This window comes from Ranitomeya imitator, chromosome 1, assembly GCF_032444005.1.
Source record: "Ranitomeya imitator isolate aRanImi1 chromosome 1, aRanImi1.pri, whole genome shotgun sequence".
Taxonomy (NCBI): domain Eukaryota; kingdom Metazoa; phylum Chordata; class Amphibia; order Anura; family Dendrobatidae; genus Ranitomeya; species Ranitomeya imitator.
Window position 1 is genome coordinate 1,157,828,675 of NC_091282.1, and position 23,297 is coordinate 1,157,851,971.

Here is a 23,297-nt window from a genome sequence, read left to right on the forward strand (position 1 = left end):
TCCTGCAAGGTATAAACATCCAAAAAAAGCCATCAGTTCTATTTCATCTGTGGGCTTGATGATTCTGTTGCAGATTAACTTGTCCTTTATAATGTCTATATATTGATTTGTGTATGTGACAATAAAGTCCAGAATGTCATCTGTGAATAACATATTCCAGCATTCAGCTGCAGTTTTAGCATTCCTTGCTCTTCCTTTAACTGCAGGGAGGTGAGTGAGAATGTTTTGAGGTTCTCTACATTTAGGTTTCATGGGGGGCTTATTGCTACATTTGTTTTTTTATCTATCTATCTATCTATCTATCTATCTATCTATCTATCTATCTATCTATCTGTCTATCTATCTATCTATAATTTCTATATCTTCTTCATCCTCATCATCTTGCTCTGTTTCAGAATCAATTTCTCATACTTCCACCTCATCATAAGATTCAATCTCACTTTCTTCTCCTAAATCCTCATGCAGTGAAAGGTCTGCATCATCATTATCATCTAACAGCATCTTCACTTCATCAACATAAAGGGGTTTTGATAAATCATACATTTTCCTCATCATTTCAGCAGATTATATGAAGCAAGAGAGAGAATATGTGTTAGGGAACAATGTGCCTGAGAAGCACGCTTTCATATGTAAGAAGACTACTTATTTCTATGAAATATGCACAAACTTTGCACTATCCATTCATGAAACAAGCTAAACTAACAATTGTGATGACTAAAAAGATAATATACCAACCTTATATAGTGTGACGTGTTTGGGAACGATGTGTCTGAGAAGTCAGCACAGTTATATCTGCTCTTCTGAGTCTCTGCAGTACAACTGTGATATCAGGTATCAGAAGTCAGGAAGGTATTAGGGGTGAAGGATTTCCTGATAATCCGGTGAGGGGGAGAAATGAAACTAAAAGAGCTGTGTCTGTCAGATCACTTGTTCCTGATGGAGGGTTAAAATGATTTCTCATTAACAAGATGCCACTAGAGTTGAGCGACTTTTACTGTTTTCGGATCAAGTCTTTTTTGTCAAAAGTCGGGTCGGGTGAAATCGGCCGATTATTGCGAAAAGTCAGGGGCCAACCGAAACACGAAACATAATGCAAGTCAATGGGGAATCAAAGTCGGCAGTGAGTGGAGGACAGGAAAACACCTACAGTGCCTATTTTAATGCCAAAAACATCAATTCTTATTACTTAAGCTTGTCAATCTTAATTTACTTTATAATAATAGTTAGGCATTGAAAACTGGGGGTGATTTGGCTAAAGTTGAGGGGGGGGTAGGGCTGGCTCAAGATTTTCGTGGGCCCATCAAACGCGGAATACGTCACGGCGGTGGAGCAGGGAGAGGTAAGTATTTCAACCTTGCAAGTGCTGTGATCCTGAGCAAGCAGGGGGCACTCGTTGGCACTGGCACAGGGCCCCTCATAGTATGGCGGTGTGTTTGACAGCGGGTGGCGCCTATCACTGGCAGAGACACTTTTGCGTACTATGAGGGGCCTTATGCCAGTGACATCGCCAACGAGTATGCCCCCCACCTTATAAAGGAACCTGCATTTTCATCTGCACCTTCCTCCTTGTCCCCGTGTAAGGTGGTATAGCATGCGGGAAGGGGAACCTGAATTTCAGCAGGGTCAGATTCAGGCTGTGTAGAGTGCAAGGGGAATGTAGTGGTCTGGGTCAATGTACCAGCAGACTCATCTAGCAGTGGCTGGGCAATGGGCAGGATGTGGAGGAAACACAGATATAGGCCCAAATAATAAAGTAGGCTAAATGCAGTTCAAAATTGGCAACAGGACTAAACAGGCGGCATAGCTTTGTTCAGTGGAGGGCAACTGTAATGAGTGGCAGACACAGTTAGTAGGCCCAAATAATACAGTGGGCTAAATGCAGTTCAAAATTGGTAACAGGGGTACACAGGTGGCATAGCTAAGTACAGGGATGGGCTCCTCTGCAGAGTAGCAGACAGTGATAGTAGGCACAAAGTATTAACTGGTATAAATGGAGTCCAGGGCCCCTGTATATTTTAACTATCATCTATCATTTCAACAAATTTGTATTGGCAGTGCCATTGAAGGATTTAACAGCACAGACTACACAGTGGTGGAGCAGGGAGAGGTAAGTATTGCAAGTGGTAGAGCACTGTTCGAGCTGGGGGAACACTCTCTCGTGGGCGGCGGTACTGGCACAGGGCCCCTCATATTACAACGGTGTGTCTGACATTGGTTGTGCACCACCACTGTCAGAGACACTTCATTGTACTATGAGGGACCCTGTGCCAGTGCCATCACCCAACCACCTGTCCAGGCAAGCAGCACTCGCACGGTGCTTGCACCAGGTGGTGACCACGGCCCTGTGGGGGGAGTCAGCCCATTTAGGGAGGTATAAAAATGGCCTATGGTGGACATTCAGCAGCTGCAAATGGAGGAATTGGAGAAGTCAGTAAGAGGAGGCCAAAAGCAAGACATTTTTCAAGCAAGCTACGTGTCAGCAGGGGAAGGTGGGGCAAAATAATTTGAAATCCATGATTGGCTCATTTTAATGAAGGTTAGATCATCAACATTCTGGGCAGCCAGACGTGTCTTTTTTTCGGTCAGTATTGAACCAGCAGCACTGAAGACTCTTTCTGATAGCACACTAGCAGCAGGGCAAGTGAGCTCCTGTAATGCAACATAATGTAGGTGGCAGAAAGTGGCTGGCTGATATTCGACAAACTAACAGGACTGAAGTAGATCCACTTTGTGAGAATTTGAACCTCACTACTTTCAAGACCACACTCGCCACAGCTAAACAAACCTACTTCTCATCTCTCATATCCTCTCTCTCTCACAACCCTAAACAGTTATTCAACACCTTCAATTCTCTCCTCCGTCCCCCAGCACCTCCTCCCTCCCCACTTATCTCTGCTGAAGACTTTGCCTCATTTTTCAAGCAGAAGATTGATAGCATTAGAGACAGTTTTGGTCAACAACCCCCAGAGCTCTTCCTCCCGATTTCCCAGCCTTCCACCTCCAAAACCAACTTCTCCACCATTACAGAAGATCAACTCTCCACTCTACTCTCAAGATCACATCTCACCACCTGTGCACTTGACCCACTCCCATCCCACCTCATCCCAAACCTCACCACAATCATCATCCCAACCCTAACCCATCTCTTCAACCTATCACTAACAACTGGTGTTTTCCCCTCAAGCTTTAAACATGCCTCCATCACACCTATCCTCAAAAAGCCCTCTCTTGACCCATCCTCTGTATCTAGCTATCGCCCTATATCACTTCTCCCCTATGCCTCAAAACTACTGGAACAACACGTCTACCTTGAACTGTCCTCCCATCTCTCTTCTTGCTCCCTCTTTGACCGCCTACAATCTGGCTTCCGGTCACACCATTCCACAGAAACTAACTAAAGTCACCAATGACCTCTTAACTGCCAAGAGCAAGCGACACTACTCTGTCCTCCTCGACCTGTCGGCTGCCTTTGACACAGTGGACCATTCCCTATTATTACAAACCCTCTCATCCCTTGGCATCGCAGACTTGGCCCTATCCTGGATCTCATCATACCTAACAGACCGGACATTCAGCATCTCCCACTCACACACCGCCTCCTCACCTCGCCCCCTATCTGTCGGAGTCCCACAAGGTTCAGTCCTTGGGTCCTTGCTCTTCTCCATTTACACCTTTGGCCTGGGACAGCTCATAGAATCTCATGGCTTTCAGTATCACCTCTATGCTGACGACACACAGATCTACATCTCTGGACCAGATATCGCCTCCCTTCTAACCAGAATCCCTCAATGTCTGTCCACTATTTCATCATTCTTCTCCGCTAGATTTCTGAAACTTAACATGGACAAAACAGAATTCATCATCTTTCCCCCATCTCACGCGACCCCCCCAACGAACCTATCCATTACAGTAAATGGCTGCCCACTCTCCCCAATCCCACAAGCTTGCCGCCTCGGGGTAATCCTTGACGCTGATCTCTCCTTCAAACCACATATCCAAGCCCTTTCCACTTCCTGCCGACTTCAACTCAAAAATATTTCACGAATCCGTTCATTCCTCAACCATGAATCTGCAAAAACCCTAGTCCATGCCCTCATCATCTCTCGCCTTGACTACTGCAACCTCCTGCTATGTGGCCTCCCCTCTAACACTCTCGCACCCCTCCAATCTATTCTAAACTCTGCTGCACGACTAATCCACCTGTCCCCCCGCTATTCCCCAGCCTCTCCCCTCTGTCAATCCCTTCACTGGCTCCCCATTGCCCAGAGACTCCACTACAAAACCCTAACCATGACATACAAAGCCATCCACAACCTGTCTCCTCCATACATCTGCGACCTCGTCTCCCGGTACTTACCTACCCGCAACTTCCGATCCTCACAAGATCTCCTACTCTACTCCCCTCTTATCTCCTCTTCCCACAATCGTATACAAGATTTCTCTCGCGTATCACCCCTACTCTGGAACCCTCTACCACAACACATCAGACTCTCGCCTACGATCGAAACCTTCAAAAAGAACCTGAAGACCTACCTCTTCAGACAAGCCTACAACCTGCAGTTACCACCGATCGACCAAACCGCTGCATGACCATCTCTACCCTCACCTACTGTATTCTCACCCATCCCTTGTAGATTGTGAGCCTTCGCGGGCAGGGTCCTCATTCCTCCTGTACCAGTTATGACTTGTATTGTTTAAGATTATTGTACTTGTTTTCATTATGTATACCCCTCCTCACATGTAAAGCGCCATGGAATAAATGGCGCTATAACAATAAATAATAATAATAATAATCTCACTTTTTTGGGGGGAGAATGAACCAAAACTCAGGCCCTGTGCATAAAACAATGCAATCTAAGTGGCAGAAAGTGGCTGGCTGATATATACGACAAACTAACAGGACTGAAATATATTATATCCACTTTGTGAGAATTAGAATCTCCCTTTTTTGGGGGTAGACTAAACCAAAACTCAGGCCCAGTGTATATAACAACGCAATCTAAGTGGCAGAAAGTGGCTGGCTGACATACTACAAACTAACAGGACTGAAATATATCTACTTTGTGAGAATTTGAATCTCCCTTTTGTTTTTGGGAGACTGAACCAAATTTCAGTCCCTGTGCATAAAACAACACAATGTAAGTGGCATAAAGTGGCTGGCTGATATACGACAAACTAACAGAACTGAAGTATATCCACTTTGTGAGAATTAGAATCTCCCTTTTTTGGGGGGAGACTAAACCAAAACTCAGGTTCAGTGTATATAACAACGCAATCTAAGTGGCAGAAAGTGGCTTGCTGACAGAAGACAAACTAACAGGACTGAAGTATATCCACTTTGTGAGAATTTGAATCTCAATTTTTTTGGAGAGACTGAACCAAAACTCAGGCCCAGTGTATAAAACAACACAATGTAAGTCGCAGAAAGTAGCTGGAAGATATATATGAAAAAATACAAGGACTGTAGTACAATTTCAATCTCCTACAATGATCTTAGGAATAGTATGACAGCAATAAAAAGGACTGCTGCACACAAAAGTGTGGACAAATCAACAAGATAACTGTGCAGAAAGGAGCAACAGGATTTTTGCTTTTAAAAAAGCAGTTGGTTTGCACAGCAGCGTGCAAACAGCAATGCAGCTATCAGGGAGCCTTATAAAGCAGCGTAACATGCTACAGAAATGATGCAAGAAAATATAGCCTCCACTGTCCCTGCAAAAAAATGGTGGTGTTGGACAGTGGAAATCGCTACAGCACAAGCAGTTTGGGAGTTAATCTTCCCTCCCTAACTATATCCCTTCTTCTGATGAAGCTGCAGCAACCTCTCCCTATGCTAAGATCGGCAGAAGTAAGATGGCGGCCAGCGTGCACGGCCATTTATAGCCCCTGTGACACCGCAGAAAGCAAGCCAATCACTGTCATGCCCTTCTCTAAGATGGTGGGGACCGAGACCTATGTCATCACGCTGCCCACACTCTGCGTCCTCTTTCATTGGCTGAAAAATGGCACTGAAAGCGTCATACAAAATGCGACTTTTGCGCACAGAACGCCGACCTCATGGCTGATCCCACACTAGGATCGGGTCGGGTTTCATGAAACCCAACTTTGCCGAAAGTCGGCGATTTTTGAATTTGTCCGATCCGTTTCGCTCAACCCTAGATGCTAGACAAAAAAATTTCATAATGGATAAAACCAGTGAGCTGTCTCAAGATTTTTGCATCCACATTGCTGCAAAGCATTCTAATGGAATTTGTTACAGAAGAATTTCTCAACTACTGAAAATTCCAGTGAGCACCATTGGGACCATAATCTGGAAGTGGAAATAACATAATTTCAGCAAAAAATGGCTATGGCCAGGTGCTGCCCACAAGATTTCAGAGGAGTGAAAATAATTATCAGAAGAGCTGTCCAAGAGCCATGAGCAGGTACAATTGGAATAAGCAGATACAATTGTTTCAAAGAAGCAATATGTAATGCCCCCAACTGCTATGGCTTTTATGCACGTTCACTACTCAAGAATCCATTGCTGAACAAAAAGCATATTCAAGATCATTTAAAGTTTACTCAACAAAATTTAAACAATCCTGTGGAATATTGGAACAATACGATCTGGTCAGATGAGATCAAAATTTAACTCTTTGGATGCAATAATACATAACATTTTTGGATGCCAGGCAGGATGCACTGCATATGGACCTGAAAACACCATACCAACAGTGAAGTTTGAAGTTGGAACATCATTGTGTGGGGTTGTTTTTCACCATATGTTGCTTGAAAACTTCACAATTTTGAAGGAAAACTGAATGGACAAATGTAACGAGGCATTCTTGAAAAAATCTGCTGTCGTCTACCAGGATGATGAAAATGAAACATCTGTGGACATTTCAGCAAGACAATGATCCCAAACACACAGCCAAGGAAAGTCTCAATTGACTTCAGAGAAAGAAAATAAAGCTGCTAGAATAACACAGCCAATCATCTGAGTTCATAAAAGGAGTCCACAAAAACTTCAATATTTTAAGTGTGCATGTTTGCGGAAGAATGGGCCAAAATCACATCTGAGCCATACATATGACAAGTTTCTCCATATAGATGGACTCTTGAAGTTGTAATCACCAACAAAGACTTTTGTACAAAGTATTAGTTAAATTCCATTAAATGTGTTTAATACTTTTCCCTGTGCCATTTTATTACTAGAGATGAGCGGACCCCTTTATGTTCAGGTCAGGCGGCTTCAGCCGAACAGTTAAAAAAGTTTGGGTTTGGGTAACAGAACAGTACCCAGACCAGAACTCGAATCCAGACCAATGGGGGAATTGAACATCCATTGTTTTCCACACTGTCATGTGCATGACAGCACAGCAGACACTGCTTCTGATCAACAGTAAAATCATTACCACTGGTCAGACAGTCGGGATCCCCACGCTGTCAAATTATAGAGTGAGCCCGCAGCTATGATCAGAAGTTAAACAATTACCTCTAGTCAGCGGCATCGGCTGATGGAACTACTATTCCAAGATGCGACCGTCCAGGTTGAGATCCTCTGGGAGTATTAGCTGCTGCGAGCGCAGCCTCCGAGACGTCATTGAGTTTACAGCTGGTCACTGAGGCTGCATAGCATGAAGGGATGGAAGGCTGGTTGGATGATGGATGAGATATGGATGGATGAATGGATGAGGGAAGATAGATAGATGAATGAGGGATGGCTGGCTGAAGGGATGGTTGGTTGGAGGGATAGATGGATGAGGGAAGGATGGATGGATGGATAAAGGAAAGATGAAGGGATGTTCCAGCTTCCTGCCTGTTTGTGTGCCAGCTGTCATGTGTCTGAGGTCTGTCCATGAGTAGCACCTAGCTTCTATCTGGAACCAAGTTTAACCACACCCTCAGGAGCTCTAGCGAAGAGTCAGGTGTTTGACTATTTATGACCCTCCAGACTCTCTTCGTTCCACTGCAAAGTGGGTTCAGCACTTTACCCATTACAAGAAATATACAGTGCCTTGTGAAAATATTAGGGCCCCTGGAACTTTTTTGAAACTTTTCCCACATATCATGCTTCAAACATAAAGATACCAATTGTCTTCCACTTCTTGTTGATTCTTCACCAAAAATTTACATTTGGTATCTTTATGTTTGACGTATGATAAGTGGGAAAAGGTTGAAAAGTTCCAGGCACAGTCTTTATTTAAAAAAATGAGTAATGTGATTAATACTTATTTTACCCACTGTGTACAAACTTCTGTAGATGAATTGTTTAATTCTGATGAAGGGAAGTAAATTCCCTAAAGGTATAATTGTTTAAAGATAATCTGTCACCAGATTTTTCGCTTATAAGATCATAAGAATGAAAATCCTACAATTCCTTTATATCCTCAGATGTGTCTCTGAGTACTCAGAAAAGTGTTTTATGAATGTCCCCCTCTGTTTGTAAATTGCATGGTCCGGTCTGATGTGACCAGGGCGAGGCCCTTCAAATGCCATCACAATTTATCAAATGCCGTCTCTTCTAACTGCATGTAATGAAAAAATTAAATAAAAAAGTCAAAAGCCTCTTAATGAATTTGGTGCATTTTATACCAGCGCACTGTTCATCAAGAATGGCATGCACATTGATAAACGTGATGAATCTGAGGCAAAGTCTACAAATTGCAATTATGGTGTAAGTTTTATAACAGTTAATTCTGCATGCTTGTGATTTATAATGAAAAAGAATAATCATTCATTTTTAATAAAATAATCTAACAAAAAATCTTTCAGTGGGTAGCCCTATGGCCGTGAAATAAATTCTATTATCTGGTAAGAAGTATAGAAGCGTACTTGAATGTTGATGGCAGAAATGATTATTGAGTAGTCAGTGGTTAGTAGCCCTGTCACTCTTTGTACATTTAGTAGTTGTTTTTGTAGTAATAAAAGACATATATACTACTGTTTGAACATAAGAAATCAGGTTGAACATACCCTCTGCCGGCCCATGTTTTATTCTGTTACCAATCATAGGACATTTGTTAAGTAGTTTTAATCTATAAGTCTATTTTCATGGATTTCTACCATTTTTTTCAATTACTATTAGACATAGAAACTATTCTACACGCTTAACTATATATTTAATAACACCAAATGTTCTTTATAGTAACTAAAAAAAAGTGGTTTAAAACCATTCAATACAACATTAACGTAAAAACTTTGAAATAGCAGTTTTCTTTTTGGAGATTCAATATAACTCAAATGTAAGATTGTCAAAATGTACCTTTTCCATTTTTCCATTTTAGAAATAAATTGAAAAATATTCAATATATAAAATATTGATGATTTGGGAGCATATGTAAAATATAGTCACAAACTGAGACTTTTTTACTAAAATATAACTTAGTTCTTTGCAGCAACTTCTAGTATTTGCTTCAGATTTATATTTATGTACATTGGGAAATATTTCAAATGCATTGAAAAGTATAAAGCTTTTAAAATTATCAGCTGCCAAGTTATAGTACGTATTATATTGGGAAAATGTATTCTCAGCAGATACAGTATTTCGAATTATAGCAAACTGAAATGATAAAAGTAGATTTGAAAGCTTACAAACATGCTGCGAAAAGAACTCATGCAACAAATGTTACACGGATCATCCAGTACAAGATGATACATTCTGACATTGCATTGCATAACATGACAGACTAGACATTGAGTCCTGTGTAAAGTGTTTGACATGCTACTCCAGTGCTTTGACCCTATAAATGCTTTAAAGTATATTTTAAAATGTCGACGTCGGCTTACTTTAGATAGCTAAACTAAACACTGTTCAAAACATATAATACTGGAGAACTAAAAAGAGAACATTGAACATGTGGTCATGAAAGGTCTGAAATGTAAATTAGTAAAATAAGAAACCTTTATTAGACAAGCAATAGTATATGATCGCACTAAGGAAGATGGGTGCCCACACTGCGTAAAATAAGAAATAAATACATAATTAGTAAAAAAAAACTGGATCCTGAACCACACAGGAACAATTCATATACAGTGGGGCAAAAAAGTATTTAGTCAGTCAGCAATAGTGCAAGTTCCACCACTTAAAAAGATGAGAGGCGTCTGTAATTTACATCATAGGTAGACCTCAACTATGGGAGACAAACTGAGAAAAAAAAAATCCAGAAAATCACATTGTCTGTTTTTTATCATTTTATTTGTATATTATGGTGGAAAATAAGTATTTGGTCAGAAACAAACAATCAAGATTTCTGGCTCTCACAGACCTGTAACTTCTTCTTTAAGAGTCTCCTCTTTCCTCCACTCATTACCTGTAGTAATGGCACCTGTTTAAACTTGTTATCAGTATAAAAAGACACCTGTGCACACCCTCAAACAGTCTGACTCCAAACTCCACTATGGTGAAGACCAAAGAGCTGTCAAAGGACACCAGAAACAAAATTGTAGCCCTGCACCAGGCTGGGAAGACTGAATCTGCAATAGCCAACCAGCTTGGAGTGAAGAAATCAACAGTGGGAGCAATAATTAGAAAATGGAAGACATACAAGACCACTGATAATCTCCCTCGATCTGGGGCTCCACGCAAAATCCCACCCCGTGGGGTCAGAATGATCACAAGAACGGTGAGCAAAAATCCCAGAACCACGCGGGGGGACCTAGTGAATGAACTGCAGAGAGCTGGGACCAATGTAACAAGGCCTACCATAAGTAACACACTACGCCACCATGGACTCAGATCCTGCAGTGCCAGACGTGTCCCACTGCTTAAGCCAGTACATGTCTGGGCCCGTCTGAAGTTTGCTAGAGAGCATTTGAATGATCCAGAGGAGTTTTGGGAGAATGTCCTATGGTCTGATGAAACCAAACTGGAACTGTTTGGTATAAACACAACTTGTCGTGTTTGGAGGAAAAAGAATTCTGATTTGCATCCATCAAACACCATACCTACTGTAAAGCATGGTGGTGGAAACATCATGCTTTGGGGCTGTTTCTCTGCAAAGGGGCCAGGACGACTGATCCGGGTACATGAAAGAATGAATGGGGCCATGTATTGTGAGATTTTGAGTGCAAACCTCCTTCCATCAGCAAGGGCATTGAAGATGAAACGTGGCTGGGTCTTTCAACATGACAATGATCCAAAGCACACCGCCAGGGCAACGAAGGAGTGGCTTCGTAAGAAGCATTTCAAGGTCCTGGAGTGGCCTAGCCAGTCTCCAGATCTCAACCCTATTGAAAACCTTTGGAGGGAGTTGAAAGTCGGTGTTGCCAAGCGAAAAGCCAAAAACATCACTGCTCTAGAGGAGATCTGCATGGTGGAATGGGCCAACATACCAACAACAGTGTGTGGCAACCTTGTGAAGACTTACAGAAAACGTTTGACCTCTGTCATTGCCAACAAAGGATATATTACAAAGTATTGAGATGAAATTTTGTTTCTGACCAAATACTTATTTTCCACCATAATATGCAAATAAAATGTTAAAAAAACAGACAATGTGATTTTCTGGATTTTTTTTTCTCAGTTTGTCTCCCATAGTTGAGGTCTACCTATGATGTAAATTACAGACACCTCTCATCTTTTTAAGTGGTGGAACTTGCACTATTGCTGACTGACTAAATACATTTTTGCCCCACTGTACTTACAGTATACTGTATGTTATGCAGATCATATATGATACATTAAAGTAGTAGGTAAGTGTTATTATGACACAACCAAGCAATCGTGCAGAGCCTCTAGCCGAAAACTTACGATGAATTGACCCAACATCGGCAAATTGTTGCTCTGGAAAAGGTAACCCTCCACAAGCAAACTTGCTGCTAAGCACTGTGCTGCTAAACTCCAAGGAACCCACAATGTGGAATTGAGTGTGATCAGTGTTAATACTGCATGAATCAAAAAAGATGAGAAGAATCACAATGGACTATATTCAATAACACAAGAACGCACACAATGCCAGATTAATGGGTTCTATAGAGGACCAGATTTATTTTACTGGAGTTATTGTGCAGCCGACAATGCAGCCAAGTTAACTTGAATAGCAGGTTATTCATCAAAGATATAAGCAAGTGAGCAGCAAGCGACCGAAAGATGTAAAAATGGGAATTCATAAGCCCATAATGGTGAGGGACAGAAGAAGCCAGTAGGCAAAGGAATATGTTATATAACCTTAGTGCTCCAGGATAGTGAGTGTGGCACACACCCTGATGCGTGATTTTAGATCAAATCTCTAGTCAAGGGGTGACGTCCAACAAGAACCTGGTGGTTAAAAAGGTGTATGTCGCCAATAGGAAGAGACCGGAGATGAGTGGCACATGCCATGCCAGGAAGAATCCCAAGTTGCTGACGCCGCATCATGTGACCAGTGATATCAGGGCACATGTCATGTGACCCAATGTCCCGGAAACATAGAGACACAGGAGCCGAATGATAGCGAGGACACAAGCAGGGCATGTGCGCATGTCTGATCAAATCATATGTGCGCAATAACCGGGTTTAGGAGAGATGGTAGCAATAAATCATTGACATGTAAATAAAAAAAGAAAAAAGGTGAGGAGAGGTAATATAAAATAGGTGGCAGCAATGGAGTGAATGATAATCAGCAGAGAGAGAGAGAGGTGGAAGGCAAATAAATAGTGATGAGCGAGTATACTCACTGCTCGGGTTTACCGGAGAACGGTCGGGTGGTCTCCGAGTATTTGTTAGTAGATTTAGCTTTTGTTCATGCAGCTGCATGATTTACAGCTACTAGCCAGTAGAGTACATGTGGGGGTTGCCTGGTTGCTAGGGAATCCCCACATGTAATAAAGCTCTCTAGTAGCCGCAAATCATGCAGCTGCGGCAAGGAAAACTAAATCTCCGAGCAGTCACAAATACTTGGAAACCACCCTAGCGTGCTCGGGAAAACCCGAGCAACGAGTATACTCGCTCATCACTACAAATAAAATAATATGTGCAAAATGATTAAAAACATAAACCAAGACATTCATGATAAAAGGAAGTTAAAATATTAAGAACCATGTAGCAATAAAAAAATGACTCAGATCACATCCTAATGGGGGAAAACCAAATGCAATCTGCTATGCCAGCACATTAAGGATACATCCTTTTGTTTGAAATGTGAAGAAGCATGAGAAACTGTGGGAATAAAATTCATGATGTTTGGAAATGATGAATAAGAAATTGTAAAACCTCACATGAAAATAATTAAATAAAAGCAGCACTAATTGCATACATTGTGCAAAAATATACAAATATACAAGGTTAAATGAAAAAAAGTAAAACAAGAGAAAAGGTGGAAGGGGGGAGTAAATATATAATATAACTAGCTGAAGAGCCCGGCGTTGCCTGGGCATAGTAAATATCTGTGGTTAGTTATAGCACCTCACGTCTCTTATTTTCCCATCATGTCTCTCATTTTCTCCCTTACACCTCTCATTTTCTCCCTTACACCTCTCATTTTCCCCCTCACTCCTCTTATTTTCCCCTTCACTTCTCTCATTCCCCCCTAACACTTGTCATTTCGACCTCACATCTGTCATTTTTCGATCACTCCACTATTTTCCCTCACTCCTCTCATTTTGCACTCACACCTTTTCATTTTCACCTCACACCCCTCATTTTCACCTCAGTATATACATGTTTGTCATCTCCCTTATATATAGTATACACCTCTATGTCTTCTCTTATATATGGTATATACCTGTATGCCATCTCCCCTGTAAATAGTATATACCTGCTGTATGTCATCTCCTCCTGTATATTGTATATACCCATGTGTCATCTCCTCCTGTATATATTATATACCTGTATGTCATCTCCCCTGTATGTAGTATATACCTGCTGTATGTCCTCTCCTCCTCTATACCTATGTGTCATCTCCTCTTTTATACAGTATATAGCTGTATGTCATCTCCTCCTGTATATAGTATATACGTGTGTCATCTCCTCCTGTATATAGTATGTACCTGTAAGTCATCTCCTCCTGTATATAGTATATACCTGTGTATCATCTGCTCCTGTATAAAGTATATACCTTTATGTCATCTCCACCTGTAAATGGTATATACCTGTGTGTCATCTCCACTGTATATAGTATATACCGGTGTGTCATCGCCCCTGTATATAGTATGTACCTGTATGTCATCTCCCCTGTATATGATATATACCAGGATGTCATCTCCTCCTGTATAGAGTATATACCTGTATGTCATCTCCTCCTGTATATAGTATATACCTGTGTTTCATCTCCCCTGTATATAGTATATACCTGTAATTCATCTCCTCCTGTATATAGTATATACCTGTGTGTCAACTGCTCCTGTATATAGTATATACCTGTGTGTCATCTGCTCCTGTATATAGTATATACCTGTGTGTCATCTCCTCCTGTATATAGAATATACCTGTGTGTCATCTCCTCCTGTATATAGTATATACCTGTGTGTCATCTCTCCTGTATATAGTACTAAATTGGCAGCCTGATAAATCCCCAGCCAACAGGAAGCCCTCCCCCTAGCAGTATATATTAGCTCACACATACACATAATAGACAGGTCATGTGACTGACAGCTGCCGTATTTCCTATATGGTACATTTGTTGCTCTTGTAGTTTGTCTGCTTATTAATCTGATTTTTATTTTTGAAGGATAATACCAGACTTGTGTGTCTTTTAGGGTGAGTTTCATGTGTCAAGTTGTGTGTGTTGAGTTGCATGTGGCGACATGCATGTAGCGACTTTTGTGAGATGAGTTTTGTGTGGCGACATGCATGTAGCAACTTTTTGTGTGTCGAGTTGCATGTGACAGGTTAGTATAGCAAGTTGTGTGCAGCAAGCTTTGCGCATGGCGAGTTTTGCGCGTGGAGAGTTTTATGTGTGGTGCGTTTTGAGTATGTGCAAGTTTTGAGTGAGGCAACTTTTGCATGTGTTGCAACTTTTGTGCATATAGCAATTTTTCCACGTGTGCAAGTTTTGCGTGTGGCGAGTTTTCAATGAGGTGAGTTTTGCACGTGCGGCGAGTTTTGTGTGAGCCTAGTTTTGCATGTGGCGAGTTTTGAGCAGCGACTTTTGTGTTTCGACTTTTATGTGGCGAGGTTGGTGTATGTGTGGTGAAATGTGTGCTAAGGGTGGTATATGCGTTCAAGCACGTGGTAGTTTGTGGCGCCTTTTGTGTGTGTGTTCATATCCCCGTGTGTGGTGAATATCCCATGTCGGGGCCCCACCTTAGCATCTGTACGGTAAATACTCTTTGGCGCCATCGCTCTCACTCTTTAAGTCCCCATTGCTCACATCTGGCAGCTATCAATTTGCCTCCAACACTTTTCCTTTCACTTTTTCCCCATTATGTAGATAGGGGCAAAATTGTTTGGGGAATTGGAATGCGCGGGGTTAAAATTTCGCCTCACAACATAGCCTATGATGCTCTCGGGGTCCAGACGTGTGAGTGTGCAAAATTTTGTGGCTGTACTTGCGATGGTGCAGATGCTAATCCCGGACATACACACACACATACACACATTCAGCTTTATATATTAGATAAATATGTGAGGGGTATAGATGGTACCCACAATAAATAAATGGAAATGCATGATGGGGCGCAAAATGTATGCATTATCAGTAATGGTACAAAATCTAAAATTACCGTATATACTCGAGTATAAGCCGACTTGAGTATAAGCTGACCCCCCCTAATTTTGCCACAAAAAACTGGGAAAACTTAATGACTTGAGTATAAGCCTAGGGTGGGAAATGCAGCAGCTACTGGTAAATGTCAAAAGTAAAAATAGATAACAATAAAAGTAAAATTAATTGAGACATCAGTAGGTTAAGTGTTTTTGAATATCCATATTGAATCAGGAGCCCCATATAATGCTCCATAAAGTTTATGATGGCCCCATAAGATGCTCCATATTAAAATATTCCCCATATAATCCTGCATAAAGGTTAATAATGGCCCCATAAGATGCTCCATAGACACATTTGCCCCATATAATGCTGCACAAATGTTGATTATGGCCCCATAAGATGCTCCATAAAGATATCTACTATATAAAGCTGAATGTGTGTGTGTGTGTGTGTGTGTGTGTGTGTGTGTGTGTGTGTGTGTGTGTGTGTGTGTGTGTATGTGTGTGTGTATGTCTGGGATTGGCATCTGCACCGTCGCAGCTACAGCCACAAAATTTTGCACAGTCACACGTCTGGACCCCGAGAGCGTCATAGGCTACGTTGTGAGGCGAAATTTTAACCCCGCGCGTTCCAATTCACCAAACAATTTTGCCCCTATCTACATAATGGGGAAAAAAGTGAAAGGAAAAGTGTTGGAAGCGTCGCAGCTAAAGAAACAAAATTTTGCACAGTCACACGTCTGGACCCCGAGAGCGTCATAGGCTATGTTGTGAGGTGAAATTTTAACCCCACGCTTTCCAATTCACCAATCAATTTTGCCCCTATCTACATAATGGGGAAAAAGTGAAATGAAAAGTGTTGGAGGCGTCGCAGCTACAGCCACAAAATTTTGCACAGTCACACGTCTGGACCCCGAGAGCGTCATAGGCTATGTTGTGAGGTGAAATTTTAACTCCGTGCTTTCCAATTCACCAAACTATTTTTCCCCTATCTACATAATGGGGAAAAGTGAAAGGAAAAGTGTTGGAGGCAAATTGACAGCTGCCAGATGTGAACAAGGGGGACTTAAAGAATGAGAGCGATGGCGCAAAAGAGTATATACCGATCAGTTGCTAAGGTGGGGCCCCGACATGAGATACTCACCACACATGGGGATATGAACACACACACAAAATGCGCCACACACTACCACGTGCTTGAACACATATACCACCCTCAGCACACATTTCACCACACATACACCAACCTCGCCACATAAAAGTCGAAACACAAAAGTCGCCGCTAAATACTCGCCACGCGCAAAACTCGCCACATGCAAAAACTAGGCTCACGCAAAACTCGCCACAAGTGCAAAACTCACCTCATGGAAAACTCACCACACGCAAAACTTGCACATGCGGAAAAATTGCCACATGCACAAAATTTGCAACACATGCAAAAGTTGCCTCACACAAAACTTGCACATACTCAAAAGGCACCAGACATAAAACTCACCATGCGCAAAACTCGCCATGCGCAAAACTTGCTGCACACAACTTGCTACACTAACCTGTTACATGCAACTTGACACACAAAAAGTTGCTACACGCATGTTGCCACACAAAACTCATCTCACAGAAGTCGCTACATGCATGTCGCCACACACCAATCAACACACACAACTTGACAGACGAAACTCGCCCTAAGACACACACAAGTCTGGTATTAGCCTTCAAAAATAAAAATCTGATTAATAAGCAGACAAACTACAAGAGCAACAAATGTACCATATAGGAAATACGGCAGCTGTCAGTCACATGACCTGTCAATTATGTGTATGTGTGAGCTAATATATACTGCCAGGGGGAGGGCTTCCTGTTGGCTGGGGATTTATCAGGCTGCCAATTTATCTTACAAATACTGAGGTAAAAATACTGAGCAAATAACGTGTTAACGAGGTCTAATACAGGAGATCACACAGGTATATACTATATACAGGGGAGATGACACACAGATATATACTATATACAGGAGAGATGACACACAGGTATATACTATATAAAGGAGGAGATGACATACAGGTACATACAATATACAGGAGGAGATGACATACAGGTATATACTATATACAGGAGGAGATGACACACAGGTATATACTATATACAGGAGCAGATTACCTACAGGTATATACTATATACAGGAGGAGATGACATACAGGTATATGCTATATATAGAAGATGACATACAGGTATATACTATATACAGGAGGAGATGACACACAGATATATACTATATACAGGGGAGATGACACACAGGTATATACTATATACAGGAGGAGATGACATACAGGTACATACTATATATAGGAGGAGATGACATACAGGTATATACTATATATAGGAGGAGATGACATACAGGTATATACTATATACAGGGGAGATGACACACAGCAGGTATATACTATATACAGGGGAGATGACATACAGGTATATACTATATACAGGAGATGACATATAGGTGTATACTATATATAAGGGAGATGACATACATGTATATACTGAGGTGAAAATGAGAGGTGTGAGGTGAAAATGAAAAGGTGTGAGTGCAAAATGAGTGAGGGAAAATAGTGTAGTGATCGGAAAATGACAGATGTGAGGTCGAAATGACAAGTGTTAGGCGGGAATGAGAGGAGTGAGGGAGAAAATGAGAGGTGTGAGGGAGAAAATTAGAGATGTGAGGGGGAAAATTAAAGATGTGATTGGGAAAATGAGAGGCGTGATGGGAAAATAAGAGAAGTGAGGTGCTATAACTAACCACAGATATTTACTATGCCCAGGCAACGCCGGGCTCTTCAGCTAGTTTGCCCCATAAAGTGCTGCACAAACCTTGATTATGGCCCCATAAGATGCTCTATACAGACACTTGCCCCATATACTGTAATGCTCCACAAACGTTAATTATGGCCCCATACAGACACTTGACCCATATAGTGCTGCAGAAACGTTGATTATGGCCCCATATGCACTCGGCGCTCGACACTTCCGGTCGCCCAGCATAAAGGGCGCAGAGCTCTATGCTCCCGCACACCACCACCGCAGATACCCGATGCGACACACAGATAGGTAAATATACCCGCTGCTCTCTATCTCTCCACTTCAGCTTTCCTGTCCACTGTACTGTATTCATCGATGTGGCCTTCCTTTTTACAGCCCCTAACGGGACTCCTGCACCTCTCCAGGGATTTTGCCCTCCTCTCATTTTCTACTTCCATAAGGTCAGTACCAACCGCTTAATATACTGCTATCTATGTCCACCACCATGGTACTTCATACTGTTATAGGCATATCTAGGTGACCTCTCAGGGCTCCAACAATAGACTGTGATGATTGTATATACGTTTTTTTTCTCTCTTTGTGTGATACGATTTTTTCTGTGTTCTCCGTGTATGTGGCCCTTGTTACATGGACACACCGAATGTGCTATTTTTCAGTATTTATTCTTAAAATCTCCCCGAGAGTATGTGTACAACACCTTACAGGTCCAATGATACCTCTGGTGATACCTATCATGTTTTCTCTCCAGTATTTTTAGGGGTCCCGCAATACTGCCATCTTATCGACTATTATACGGATATGTTGTGATTTCTATTGAATATGGACATTATACTTGTACATATTTGTGTGTTTCATGTTTTATTATGTTATTTATTATTTTTATGTTATATTGACACCGTGTGTATTCTTTTTGTTACAGTAAGGTTTGAAAAAGACCCAGAGGGTCGAAACATTACCTTGCAACACTGCGGTGAATTTTCTATATAATTTGTTAGTGTTTTTTCAAAATAAAAAAAACACTTGTTTGGCTAAAAACACTCTGAAGATACTTTTTTGAGTGTGACTGTTTATGTTTGGGACTATGGCCCCATACAGACACTTGCCCCATATAGTGCTGCACAAATGTTGATTATGGTCCCATAAGATGCTCTATACAGACACTTGCTCCATATAGTGCTGCAGAAACATTGATTATGGCCCCATACAGACACTTGCCCCATATAGTGCTGCACAAATGTTATGGCCCCATACTGACACTTGCCCCATATAGTACTGCACAAACGTTATGGCCCCATACAGACACTTGCCCCATATAGTGCTGCACAAACGTTATGGCCCCATACAGACACTTGCCCCATATAGTGCTGCACAAATGTTATGGCCCCATACAGACACTTGCCCCATATAGTGCTGCACAAAAGTTATGGCCCCATACAGACACTTGCCCCGTATAGTGCTGCACAAAAGTTATGGCCCCATACAGACACATTTACCCCGTTATAGTGCTGCACAAATGTTATGGCCCCATAAGATGCTCCATACAGACACTTGCCCCATTTGCTGTTCCTGAGAAAAAAAAAATCACATACTCACCTCTCCATTGCTCAGGCCCCCGGCACTTTCAATATTCACCTGACTTTGTTCCGGCGCCGCTCCATCTTCAGCATCTTCTGCACTGACTTTGAGGCAGAGGGCGTGCACTAACCACGTCACTGCGCCCTTTGACCCGAGTGTCACTGCAGAAGACGCTGAAGATGGAGCGGCGCCGGAACGAAGAGCAGGTGAATATCATGCAGCGCAGCGCTCTTCTCCCCGTTATACTCACCTGCTCCTGGCGCGGTGCAGTCCCTGTTTCCCCGGTGCCGGCCCCATACAGACACTTACCCCATATAGTGCTGCACAAATGTTATGGCCCCATACAGACACTTGCCCCGTATAGTGCTGCACAAACGTTATGGCCCCATACAGACACTTGCCCCATATAGTGCTGCACAAATTTTATGGCCCCATACTGACACTTGCTCCATATAGTGCTGCACAAACGTTATGGCCCCATACAGACACTTGCCCCGTATAGTGCTGCACAAACGTTATGGCCCCATACAGACACATTTGCCCCGTTATAGTGCTGCACAAATGTTATGGCCCCATAAGATGCTCCATACAGACACTTGCCCCATTTGCTGTTCCTGAGAGAAAAAAAATCACATACTCACCTCTCCATTGCTCAGGCCCCCGGCACTTTCAATTTCACCTGACTTTGTTCTGGCGCCGCTCCATCTTCAGCATCTTCTGCACTGACTTTCAGGCAGAGGGCGTGCACTAACCACGTCACTGCGCCCTTTGACCCGAGTGTCACTGCAGAAGACGCTGAAGATGGAGCGGCGCCGGAACGAGGAGCAGGTGAATATCATGCAGCGCAGCGCTCTTCTCCCCGTTATACTCACCTGCTCCTGGCGCGGTGCAGTCCCTGTTTCCCCGGTGCCGGCAGCTTCTTCCTGTACTGAGCGGTCACTGTTACCGCTCATTACAGTAATGAATATGCGGCTCCACCCCTATGGGAGGTGGGGCCGCATATTCATTACTGTAGTGAGCTATACCATGTGACCGCTCAGTACAGGAAGAAGCTGGGGTGCGAGGGAGCCGGGGACCTGCAGGGACCACGCCAGGATACAGGTGAGTATAATTCGACAGCCCCCGCTCCCCCTCTCCTGCCGACCCCTGGGTATGACTCGAGTATAAGCCGAGAGGGGCACTTTCAGCCCCAAAAATGCGCTGAAAATCTCGGCTTATACTATTATTATTATTATTATTTATTATTATAGCGCCATTTATTCCATGGCGCTTTACATGTGAGGAGGGGTATACATAATAAAACAAGTACAATAATCTTGAACAATACAAGTCACAACTGGTACAGGAGGAGAGAGGACCCTGCCCGCGAGGGCTCACAATCTACAAGGGATGGGTGAGGATACAGTAGATGAGGGTAGAGCTGGCCGTGCAGCGGTTTGGTCAATCGGTGGTTACTGCAGGTTGTAGGATTGTCGGAAGAGGTGGGTCTTCAGGTTCTTTTTGAAGGTTCGATATACTCGAGTATATACGGTATATACGGTATATACAGAGTGCAGAAGTAGTGGATTACATACAACCTCAAAAGAGAAAATGTGACATGCACAAAATAAAATTAAAATGCTGTGCAAGATGCAAGTATATATAATTGTGTATATAGCTTATAGAGTGTGCACACTGTTTATATATACAGCCAGCAGCATATATCACCTTCCTCATCTGCACTTTGATATTTTTTCACATTATTTTCACATGTTCTCTCTTGAGTCCATATTTACCCTATTACACAATTATTTATACTTGCATCTTGCACAGCATTTTAATTTTATTTTATGCATGTCACATTTTCTCTTTTGAGGTTGTATGTAATCCACTACTTCTGCACTCTGTATATACCGTATATACTCGAGTATAAGCCGAGATTTTCAGCCCATTTTTACATGTTTATACATGTGCTGTGCCCACATAGATGGCTGCATATATGGTGCAAGCACTGATGGCCGTGCTTATGCAGTGCACACTCTGCTGTCTATATACATGTACACATACATGAACATGCACCAAGAACAAAATGTATATCAAGTAAACAGTATGTGAGCATTAACATATTTTACTGTGCAAGTCAATAACAAAAAGAGTGTTTACATGATTATGCACAGTGTGAAAGTAAACAGGAGTATCTGATAATTAATTGTAGTAAAAAATATGTAGATTTTATTAAAGTATTTTTATAAAACAGTAATCTAATAGAAAGATGAAATATATAAACAGACACATGCAGCAGGGTCTTATATAGTAGGAAAATGTGTACAAAGACATTACCCATATGCTTAACCCCTTCGCGACATGCGCCGTACTAGTACTGCGCTGCCGGCACTGCATTAGTGCCAGCAGCAGTACTAGTACGGCGTACCGATCACCGCGGTGACAGCGGCATAGAGGGGGATCGCGCAGGGACGGGGGCTCCCTGCGCTCTCCCACCGGAGCAACGCAATGAGATCGCGTTGCTCCGGTGACCCGGAAGGAGTCCCCGGATCCAAGATGGCCGCCGGACTCCTTCCGGGTCATGAAGTGACCTGGCTAGCCGGCGCCTGCTGAGAGCAGGCGCTGGAGAGCCAGCTAAGCTGCCTGTCAGATCGTGGATCTGACAGTGTGCTATGCACAGTGTCAGATCAACGATCTGATCTAATACAGAGATGTCTCACCCTGGGACAATGTTAGAAAGTAAAAAAAAAAAAAAAATAGAATGTGTAAAAAAAAATAAAAAAAAAATCCCCAAATAAAAAAAAAAAAACATTTCCCAATAAATCCATTTATTTATGTAAAAAAAAAAAAACAATAAATGTGCACATATTTGGTATCGCCGCGTCCGTAACGACCCGCTCTATAAAACTATCCCACTAGTTAACCCCTTCAGTGAACACCGCAAAAAAAAAAAAACAAGGCAAAAAACAACGCTTTATTATCATACAGGCGAACATAAAGTGGAATAACACGCGATCAAAACGACAGATATAAATAACCATGGTACCGCTGAAAACGTCATCTTGTCCCGCAAAAAAAAAGCCGCAATACAGCATCATTAGCAGAAAAATAAAAAAGTTATAGCTCTCAGAATAATGCGATGCAAAAACAATTATTTTTTTATATAAAATAGTTTTTATTGTGTAAAAGCGCCAAAACATAAAAAAAATTACATAAATGAGGTATCGCTGTAATCGTACTGACCCGAAGAATAAAACTGCTTTATCCATTTTACCACACGTGGAACGGTATAAATGCCCCCCCCTAAAAGAAATTCAGG